The 11,990-nt window shown below is 33.5% G+C and overlaps 1 protein-coding gene across 5 annotated transcripts in view; it reads left to right on the top strand.

Annotated features, from left to right (window-relative positions):
- Positions 1–11,990, top strand: part of PCDH7 (protocadherin 7) — a 451,994-nt gene that overhangs the window by 349,507 nt on the left and 90,497 nt on the right. The window lies entirely within an intron of this gene.

Genomic DNA, 11,990 nt, shown 5'->3' with positions numbered 1-11,990 from the left:
CTGATTCTCATGTTCATCTTTTCCTCTTCACTGAGATATCACAGCCTTTTTTCTACAAATGACCATGTCAAATGTTTTGATGGCAGATTTAATGCCTAACAGGAAGACACTCTTTAAAGAAGGCCAGAAAATTAAAAAGTAAGTTGAAAAACACAAATAGTGGAATTTTGCCAGCTAAGAAAGCATCAGGAAACTGAAGACCGAATCAGTTAATCCAGTTCTCTCTTGGTTTTGCTTTGTTTGGAAAAATAGAATCTTTCTTTTGTAGCTCTATAGAGGCTTGTTAGATGAGGTGGAAAATGAATGAGATTTGAGTTTCTGCTCTCTGTGAAGCCTGTGGTGTCCCTAACACTCTCTCCTTCTATTCATCTTTTTGATGTCCAGACCTATGTAAAAAGAAAGCAGAGGAGAGTTGCTTTTATTGGTTTTAAGTAAATAAATTAAAATTGCTGCAAAAAGCCTAATCCTTGATCTACAGCATTTCAAAAGACGTTTCAGATGATGATCTCCCACAAGTATTTTTAAGATCCTATATACATTATCATGCATAATAAGCATCTTGTTTTGGTTTACAAAATTTGAAGACAGGTGTACATGTGTATGATATGCACAGCGAAAATAGTATAGAGAAAATCCCACTTTCAGAAAAGAATCGGTCCTAGTAGGAGTAGTCACATGTGTATGTTTCTGTCTCTATAAGTATGGGACTATTTTATATTTATCTCTGCATGTAAACATATAGTCTTGGGCATCTCTTTTAAGACAGGACCATACAAAAACAAGCCTGGTATCTTTGCAACTCATGCTAGATAGAGGTCAGAATTCCAAAAGGGTCAGAGCCAAAGCACAAGGAATAATACATATTTGATCAAAATTCACTCGTAGGCTAAGAGGTGATTGGCAGAGAACAAGCAATATTAAGCACTCAGCTCTTCTCAGAGAAACCACAGTGAATACATAGCCAAGAATACCATCTGTTGAATATGAAATTCTTGGATCAAGATATTATAGATACATTTCCCCAAATAGCAGGGACAGAAGTCTTTCTGGAAACAAAATCACAATAGTGTTGCAGAGACGCCAAGTGAAAGTGAGGCAAATAACTGTTCACTGCATTGTGGGGAGCAGACTTCCTTACTGCTAGTGCAGGGTGTGATTAATTACATGGCATCGTTCGTGATCTGGTAGTAAATAAACGTAGTCACCCTGTTCGAATAATTTCTAAATCAGTATGTCAACTACTAGCCATGGGTAGATCAAAATCATTTCATCATGTGTGGTGTCTGTACCTTCATTCACTGTCAGAATTCATCGTGTTCCCTGTCATTTATCATGTTTTATAAAGCTAATAGAATGATGACTGAGTGATATTCAATGGAAGATTTATATTAAAAGATTAATGAATGACACTTATCCCTAAGTAAAACTGAGACACAATTCTACACTTTATATTTAGATCTGTATTCTTAGAAAAGACATGTTTTTCTATATATCCAAAAAATTGCCTTTGCTAAAATGTGCCTATATTTGAGCCGGCATCTTTTTTAGGGAAGCAGCCTGGTATTTAGAAGTAGACAATTGTTGATGTAGAAATGACCTACACTAATGAGAAAAGGCATAGAAGGGCAAGGAGAAAGAGTGACAAACACAGTGGTAGAATGTACAGATTTTAATGAAAAGGACCCTGATTCCCTTAACTGCACTCATTGAAAAAAGTTGGATGCCAGTGTGAAAGGGACTCAAATGTTGATTGATTCAGAATTTCATCTCATGACCTTGTTTTTTATTCACACTAATTATATGCAAATGTTTTATTTTATATTTACCTTGGAAATTTCTATATTTTTCTTCTGCTTCCTGGAGCATCATACATTGCTATTAAGACACAACTAATTATTATTTTAAAATATAGTAGGGGTTCAATAATTAAAGGAGGGACTAGAATGATGGCATAATAAGAGCATTCTTTTAAGTACTTTTTACCTATTAATTCATTTAATTCTCATAACAGTTCTAAGGAGTAGATGCAATTACATTCCCTAATTATTTCTGTAGGGAAACTGAGGCAGAGATTTCAAGTAAAAGGCCAAAGTTTACTCAGTAAACTGATTTGACCCCAGCCCTTTTTCTCCACATCCTGTGCTTCTAACCACTTTGAAATATTATACATGAAAATAGCAAAAATACCATCCACAGGGACTGTTATTATCCATGTAGAGGGATCTAACAGAAAGGCCCATTTTCTTCTGGTAATTTTGAGAGGTGCATATGACAAAGAATTTCTGTAAATTCTTTTATCAACAGATTGCAAGCAACACAAAGAGCAGCACAGTTATTTAGGTGAATTCAGACTTATAAAAGAAACACTTAAAGGAAGTTTAGTGACTGTCTCTTGATTTTCCCTGAGCCTTTCTTTATGTCTTATACATGCCATACCTTTTGTTTTGTGTTATATTTGTATATGTCTTTTTTCTCTTTCTAGGCTTCTTGAAGGCAAGAGTCATTATTTAATGGTGTTTATTCTTTAAAATATTGCTAGTGAAAAAAATACATGACTCAAGGATATCTGTGATAATTTCCCAAATTAGCAATGAAATGGACATCTTACATTGTAATTTGACTTAAAACATTACTTCTGAACCCTTTAAAATGTATAAAAGATAAAGAATGTAAAAAAAAAAGTAAAGTGCATCGACTCCCTTAGAATCTCTGTACCCAGGTCTGCCATTTTTTTTCAATGTGATCAACTTATTACGAAAGTCAACGTTTAAAAATTAGTAATTATAATTCTTTTCACCTACCTAGTAGAGTGTAGCAAAAGTTTCAAGTACCTTAAATGTTTTCAATGATAGTATTAAAGTCTGGCTTTATGCTCCAATACTTAGTTTAGTTACATGACATAATATATCATGTGTAACACCCAAAATATCTTACACTTTTACACATTCCATTTTTACTTCCTAATATGGTGCATTTGCACTACATTTTTGAACTATTTCAGACACGTTATCTTGTAATTCTGACTCAGTCAGAAAACAGCTAAGAGCACCACTTGTTTGCTTTAGATAAATGAGTTCCTGGTCATTCATCACCTCTCATGCTGAAAATGGCCACACTTCAGTGACATTGTGTCATTGGCAAAAGTTGGCAAAATTATACCAGCAAGTATAATTGAACAATATCTTTAAAACATTATTTCTATAGTTTAAACTGTAAAATGTTATAGTTTCTAAGTCATATAATACAATTTATTTTAGAAACAGGAAAAGAATTTGTAATAAATACAGAAAAAAACATATATGCCTCTTAAAGACCACCCTGCAATTTAAGTATTTTTTGGCTACTCTACCAAAACAAAAAAATTCCAAGAAAAATTTATCTTATTTTTTTCCTTCTTGGCATTACTTACATGTGAAGTTGAGTGAGATTGTAAATAAATCTCTGTACTGATAGATGCTGTATTAAATGCTGTGTAAAATATCAGGAATGGCTTGAATCATAATTGTGCTTTTATATTTTTCAATTCCCGGTATAGAAATATTAAGGTTAAATTTAGAGTAGTGACATATTTACAGGTGTTTTCTGACTTGAGGATCTCTTTCAAGAAATTTACAAAAGCTTCCTATAAATTTTTTCATTTTTCCCCATAATTCTACTTAATCATGCTCTCTGAATAGCAATTTTAGCTAATGGAGAAGTAACATTATATTCACAGAACCATCAACTAACTACCAGAGTCTTACAACAAGGAAAGATCCTAAAAAATGGCCATGTTAATAAGATCCACATTTTAGCTTTCATACATTTCTGTTGAGTAAAACAAGCTAATTTTCTTCTGCAGGCCTCAGATAACTTAGTAAGATTTTAGAGCTGCTTGTCAAATGTAATTTGACCTAATAATTACCCCTAAAGATGTGATTAAGAAACACCTGACTCAGATGTTGTGTACATATGCAAACCACGAGTCATCACCCCTTCCTCTGCTTTGATTTCAGTGGCTAACAGCCAAGTCAGCAGGCTAAGAAGTAGCCTTCAGGAATAACCTGCCAGTTTAGAGTTTATTCAGATCATTGCACTTATGCCAAATGTGCCTAATGAGAAGAGAGTCCTTGATGTGTACAAGCATTAAATGTATGCATTGTTCTAAAAGACTTTATGGGGGGAGGAAAGAAAGGAATTCCTGTAATCTGTCTTTAATATAAATGCTAACAAATATTAAGAATGTAATTCAAACAGTAAGAATATTTGCAGTTACACTAAAATAGATATATACGACCCTAATGATGCCAAAATAGACTTTTTCTCCTCTAGAATTGGGCACCTACTTTGCATATGAGAAGATTGTTTTTCAATCTTTTAGGTTTACAAATTGATGAGAAGCATACTATTTTTATATTCATTCTTCACTATTTTCTGTTCTGAATTCACTGATCAATGTTTAAATAAAATGTAACCCTATGTCTCCTTAGAGAATATCTATGGAAAGTGTTATCTAGATCCATTTTTTTTGCTTCCTCGAAACATTCCCTTAAACATATATCAGAATGTTCAAGAATACAAAACTTGTTCAGTTAAAAAATCCTTTTTGAAATACACTTGACAAGTAGCATTAATAGAGATTATCTCTTAATATAATGAATATTTTCAGTGGTATTCTGATTATAACTTTCAACTTTCATTTCTAGCTTAGTTCATTTTTTTAAACTCCTATTATGCAGAAGAAATTTCTGGACAGACTATTATTACATTCTGTCACCAAAGTCTGAAGGCAGCTTCCTGAACTTGCTGATATTTTATTTATTTCTTACCTGAAAAATGTTTTAAAATGTGCTTATATATATGCTTATGGATTTCAATTATTTGTGGATTGCTACAGAAACAAATATAAAAATAATTAAGGAAAATATTTTTAAATTTGGAACGTAAATTGAATTTATAAGATTAAGGATATGAAAATAGATGAATTTTCCAGTTAATTATTTTTGTTATCTTATTTAACACGTAGATTCACAGTGATTTTCCAAACTTTTATTAATCACTAATTCATTTATGTTCTGTATTTTGAATGAAACCATAGTAGTAAATATCACTAAAATTAAAAAATTAAAGTAAAAATGAGTTGGTTAGAAGAGATAACTTTATATCCTAGTCTAATACTCATTTATTCTCACAGCTATCGTTAGGAAGGTTTACTCAACCAAAATATAATATATAATTATATGTAATATATAATTCTCATTCCACTTACAAATCTGTGCATAAAGTTTCCACTAACTGAAGAAGAATTTCACAACTTAGAAATACAGAAAGTGAGATTCTGGATATATATAATTAAAGAGTGGAGCTAAATGCTTGCATGATTAAAGGAAATGAAAAATTAGAAGTATTTATAATGGTTGAATTGTGAAATTATAATCAGGCTCAATGTGAAGTACTATGATTTCCATTCCGGTGGTCGTTTTAGTAATCTCTTGCCTGATGGAGTTACTATTCTTTCCCCATGCACGTGTTCAAATTTTCTGCATACTTTACATTATGAGAAACTGCCTAATTCCATGTTCTGCGAAGTGTTTGGTACAATGTTGATGTGGAATAAGGTTTCTCTTTAAATAAGAAAAGTAATGTACAAATATTTTCCATAGATACATACTCTAAAATATACATATTTCTATATCTCTAAGAAATGAGATTATCCTTTTCCAAATAAATATAAAAAGGCAAATGTCAAATCTTTATCTTTGTTAGATATAAGGATTATATAATAAATGAAATTCAAAGAATTTTGTAGGGATAGACATTGAAGAAAGAAAATAATGAATTAGAAAAAGCTACAAACATAAGGTATGTTTTGGATCAGGTTCTAATCTATCAGCAGTGGTAACATTTCTGTTCTCCAGAGAGATTTGGTTACATTTCTCTGAAGCTATTTGTTCTATTAAAATCATAGAACCTTACTATTGAAAGGGCCTTTACACATCAACTAGTCCAATGGTTCTTAACTAACTTGAGTTTTGAAATGCTTTGTGAATATGATGAGGGTTCAAGACCCCCTCACTGAAAAATTACACACTTGCCCAGAATCACAGTTCTGCACACAATTCTGTGTACATTTCCAGGAATTCCAGTTAATCCAGGCAACCCACAGACACAATTTAAGAGCCTCTGATTATTCAAATTTCACTTTATAAATGGAGTCAACTAGAGATCCAGAGAGTAAGAAGACTCCTTAATTCCAGTTCCACTGACCTTTTAATACCTCTCAAGTTGTCCAGCCATCTGCAGTGATAATGTTCCAAACAGACTGTCACCTAATGCTCATTTTTTCTATTTCTGTGACTGAAAGGAAATGAAAATGTGTGGAAGCTACTTCCACTTTCATTAGAGACAATTCCAGTTCCACTACCTAATTTTGTAGGTGAAAAAAGTATTCTGTCCTTTCTCTTTGTGTAAGTGTGTGTGTGTGTGTGTGTGTGTGTGTGTGTCCATTACTATTTCAAAGCTTAAACTAAGCTGTCCCACCTTTCTTGTAAGTGTTTGATTCTGCTTCTATCTTCCAAAGAATAATGTGGAGTAGGGCATTTGTTGTCCAGTGGCAGGTATTTGGATGCTGTATTCTTATTTTTAACAGAAATTACCTGATTTTCAAACAGGATGGGATGTTCTTTTGTCATAAACAATAAGGAATTATTTTTAACCTCTTAGAGTAGAGCTTTGTGACAACTAAAAAAATAGCAGGAGGAGTCACTTTTACCACTTTCATTTAATTACAATTTAAGGGGGTGTCAGTGTCAACACTGCTCCCTTCTCTTTTGCTCTGAGTAATAGTCAAAAGGTAAGTTCTACTTTTGGTATCACTCATTTAAAAAGATGCTCTGTGAAATTTTGTAGGGAGCAAAGGACTTATAGGCTTCTTCTACTTCTTTCTGCTCCTTAAAGACATATATCTCTGAGACCATCTCTTGAGGTAGTGGGATATTTTATATAGCTGGGATTTTCCTGAGCAGCATGGGAAGCATATTTGTCTTCTACAGCTTACTTTGGAGGTTATAGAAATGAAATTGCAAGGTATAGTGAAATTTCTATCTATTAGTTGGAAGATGAATTGTTAAACTTAAAATGCAAACATAAGTTTTTCTTAAAAGCATCACTGCAGATACATCCACTGCATTGTGATTCATCTTTGGTTCCTCCTATAACCAAGTTCCTCCTATAATTGTGATCTTGGAGAAGTTTCACTTCTGAGACTTTGAAAGGCAACAGTGTGAGTCCCTTCTTTCCTCTATGGTTATTGTGAAGATTAAAGGAGTATGGGAAATCCTATTATAAACAAAATATCACAAGATAATATAGAAGCTGTTTATAAATCTTTATATGTGTCTTCTGACTCTATCATCACCTAATAGCTGGAATCTTAAATGATCTTACTTCTCTTCAACCGTTCCAGTTTATGGTGGGCATTTTGTTAGAAGATGTGAATTCACTGTCACTGTTTTGGGGGACATTCTGTAACTTCCATCTGTACAATTTCCACATCCTCCAAATAGTGATTATAATACCTGCCTCTTTAGAGTCCTAAGAAGAATTGAGTGAAATAATGTATGTGAAAACCATTTGCAAATTACCATTGCTAAAGAGAAAGTGAGGTGATAGTTCCACTATCTAGAAAATCTTGCAGTGAAGTCATCAAAACTAATTCAGTCTGCAGAACCAAATATTTGAATCTGTGCAGATATCTGCAACAATCTCTAGAGCAGAAACATTCCAGGCCTCCCGATACAAAGCTGAACCAATCCATTTAGATTTTGCATTAAAAAGAGAGATAGCTGTATGACCATCACTTCACCAGATACTTTATAAGTACATGTTAAAACGAATGAAATATTACAGAATGGACAAAGCATGTCTTAAAGACTAAAAAATCTTCACAATGGATTATGAGGAGAAACGTGTATTTTCTTGGTGAGAAATGTTTTATTTTATACTACAGAATCACAGATAGGTCATACTGAGATAAGAGAAAGCATTTCTGATAAACAGAAGCAAATCAGCAAGGCACATCCAACAGTGGGGCTGGGAGCAATTTCATAGAATCTGTTAGAGGCAAATGGAACTGGGGAGAGCATTAGAGAAAATCCTGCCCTTGGTCCAAACACCACTGATAGGAAACGCATAAACAACAACAACAAAATATGTATGGTTCAGCTGAGGGCTGCTTCTCCAAAACATTGCCTGCAGTCAATACATACTTTCCTTTAAATCCTTAAAACATTCAAGTTAAGTTTTATGATCAATATAACCACACACTTTATGCCTTAGGGACGGTTTTTTAGAGTTCTATCAAATATCAATTTGCCATGTAATTATTTTGTTATTTGAAAAGACAGGATCCTTGGGCTTAAATATTGATAGCCAAACTAGTCATCTTTTTAGTAAAGGTGTAGCTATAGGTGAGAAATCAAATACAGTAGTTGAGTGTATATTTTCAGAAACAAAAAAGACATTGACCTGTATAAAAGCCAAAGATATAATAGAGAACTGAATTATAGATCTACTAGGCAGGGTATTTTTATGGTTGAAACCTTAGGTTTAAATATAGCTGGTGCCATTTTCTTTCCTTTTATTTTAGGCTATTAATTGTGGTTGTGTAGATTGGTCCCCTGGTAGATTTTGTACCTAGCTTAAATTGCATTTCTTTGGTGTAGTGAGTCCTTTTCTACCACCCTCATCTTTACCCTGGAGTACTGAATCTGAGGATGATTAAGGATAAGGAACCAAAGGCAATGGGAGTCGTTCATCGGGGGGCACCTGCAGGATATTTTATAACTTTTCTATTCCTATTGAGAATCGACTAACTGACCCCAGAACAATTCTCTGTAGGCCTTTCAAGGAAACCTAGTTTCTTATCAGACATATGTACTTGTTCTGTCTTCCAAAATAACTTCTGTTGGTGTCTTTTGTCTGGGTCTCTGTTTTGCAGTAGAGCATCGTGAGAAATTATTCATTCTTATTTTTCAAAAAAATGATTTCAGTATAAGCATTTCTTTTTTAATAAAAAAGCACCTCCTGGTCCTGACAGAGGACCAAGTACTGGTCGATTGAGGCTTGGAAGTGAAGGAATCAACTGAGGTTTTCTGCATGGGAAACAATATGATTTTAAAATAGGAAAAAAAAAAAAAAAGAACCCCTGTACACTAATAATTTAGGAAATTTTCTGTTAATTAGTAACCTATCTCTGTTTCTTCTGATAATTATTATAGAATGATTGTTTCATTCTATAACATGTAGATCTTGTATCAATACATTGTTGCTTTGTTAACGTTAAGCAGGATATTATAAATTCTTACCTAATTAAGCCTGAGGTAGTCTTGCCATGGTGCTCCCATCATCAGATGTTCATTTTCCTTGGTTCTAGTGACCTAGGGTAAATAGAAAATCGTTGTATAGAAATAACCTGCCTAATATTTCAGTCCCTTAATAAGTGCTGAAATATTACAAACCATAACTTCACTAATAATACATATCATAGTCTAAAACATAGGTAAACTGTGTGTGTACAAGATATCCTCTAGGCCGCAAAGTATTCTCAGTTATTTGCATCATATAAAATTGTTCCCCCGCTGTGAGGAGTTTGGCAGATAGAATAATTTCTAGTTTTTAGAATGTATTTTGCTTAAATATTCAAGAAAATCTATTTTATATTTTTTTCCAAGATTTGAGTCACCTTTCCAATACAGAAAAGGATACACTCAAGCTTGCATGAAAATAGAAAGTTGGGTCGCTGGATCTGGAGGGGAAAAAAAATTGTGAAGTAATTGAAGGTTATAAAAAGGACCTGGAGAAGAACCTCCTTTTCACCTTGTCCCAAAACGCCGGGTAAAAGTAGACACTCTCTATTAAATTAAAGGGTAGCAAATTTAGAATTTCTTTTTCTATCATATAATCAACCTGTGGGATTTACAGCCTCAGGAGGTTAAGTTAAACCTCTGTCTAGAGTTTAAAAACAAATAATTTCATGGCTGCAAAAGTTTAGGTGATGGTGTAGGAATAATCAAATCTCACGCTTTCAGGCATAAAGTGATAAATGGACAAGGGAAAACTTTTCCCATAGTAAAACATAACTGGGGACATGTTTCAAACCTTAGACATTTGTCAATGTGAGGAAAAGAGCAATCCAGGTGATAGTAGATTCTATCATCCTTGCTCTATGTCGAGTCATAAAATTTGTTACTGAGTTTATTGTATGCTAGGAGATAAACAAGCCGAAAAGAAAAATCCCATAAGTATACTTTCTCTGAGTCCATAATTGATCACTTTGAGAATAATGAAAAATACATTCCTCTGATTTTTTATTTGTTTACTGTCAATAGGTTTTTCTGTCAATGTGTGTATGTGTTTTCCCATTAGGTTGTGTGCATATATTTTTATATACTTATATAGTTTTATGTATTTATATATGTACTATATATATATATATATAGAGAGAGAGAGAGAGAGAGAGAGAGAAAGAAAGAAAGAGAGAGAGAAAGAGAGAGAGAATTGTTTACCACTATTATGTAAATTTTATTTTAGAGGAAGTGAATTTTCCCCAATTTGTCTCATCTAGACATCCACTAATCTATGACAAATGGATGGCATGTGCCTGCCATTTATTTTAGAGGATGACACAGTGATGTATTCCTATCTTAAAAAAAAAACAAACTTGTTTTCTCAAGTAACACACATGCACTGACTGTGTAGATGGGACTATGTTTTTTTTCCTCCAAAAATATGTCATTGATATTTTTTTTGTAATTTCCCTAGTGAGGCTTAATGACTTTATATTCAAGTTATTAACTACCTGATAAATCCAACAAGTACAATGAAAGTATAATGCAAAATGAGCTGGCCTAGTTCAAAGGCAGGCTAGGCTCTATGTACCTTTATATGTATATGTTTCCCTATTCAGTTGTTAACTATTAAGTACCCACCCTTGTCTTAAAGAGATTTCTTTTAAACTTAGGCAAAGTTATCAAAGATCTGACATGTTGAAAGTGTAGGCTGCTGTTATGTTACCCTCACTAAGGAAATGTGTATGTTTTGAGATGATTCTTACCTAAATAAGTGATTTTCTAGGAAAGGTCTTTCAGGCCATGGATTATCCTAATGGAATATATTTGGGAGTATCCCTGTAATCCCAAATTCCTCATGTACGTCTATTTAGGCAAACCTAGACTTGTTTCCTCACCCAGAGAGAAGAAAAATGGAATCAGGATCTTGGATTTATGTCCCCAGCTGCCAATCCCCCTACAAAGTGATGTCACTGCCCACATAGGCAGGCCAGGGACACCAGTTAGCTTTCCTGTTCCCATATTTAAACTGTATTATCATCTCTGAGGGTATTTTTGTTTCTAGGTCTTACAACTGACCACTGGAAAAACTCGGGCTTAACCATAAGCTATTTTTGTGAAATGTATTTCTAGCACAATTTGAATTAGTGTTTAGAAAACACTACATAATAACAATTATCATATATTGAGTGTCTGGTGTTTACCAGTTTATATACATTATTTCTAGTCTTTTTAATAAGTTTGCAATGTAAATATTGTTCCACCCAATTTGCAAGGACTCAAAGAGGTTGACCAATCGTTGCAGACTCTCAAAGCTAACTATTACTAGAAACAGTAGGAAGAACAGTGTTGTGGTTATAGCATGGGGTCTGATACCAGACCATGTGGGTTCACATCAGTTTGGTCACCTTAGCTTTATGACCATTGCAAAGTTATGTAACTGGTAGATAGTAAACACATAATATAAATATCAGCTGTCTCCCTTGCTTTAGTTCTCAGAAAAGTTATCCTTGTTTCTAGTAGTCCCTTCTGCTTCTAAAATAGAATAGACTAGCTAGACACTAGCTAAAACACTTGGCCAGTATTTTAATGCAGGGTGTATTTGTTTGCTGGGGCTGCCATAAAAATATACCTGCAGGACTTAAACAACAGACATTTTTTTCT

Source organism: Physeter macrocephalus, chromosome 7, assembly GCF_002837175.3.
Source record: "Physeter macrocephalus isolate SW-GA chromosome 7, ASM283717v5, whole genome shotgun sequence".
Lineage (NCBI taxonomy): Eukaryota > Metazoa > Chordata > Mammalia > Artiodactyla > Physeteridae > Physeter > Physeter macrocephalus.
The sequence above is the reverse complement of the archived record's forward strand: the minus strand, read 5'-3'. Positions and strand labels throughout refer to the sequence as shown.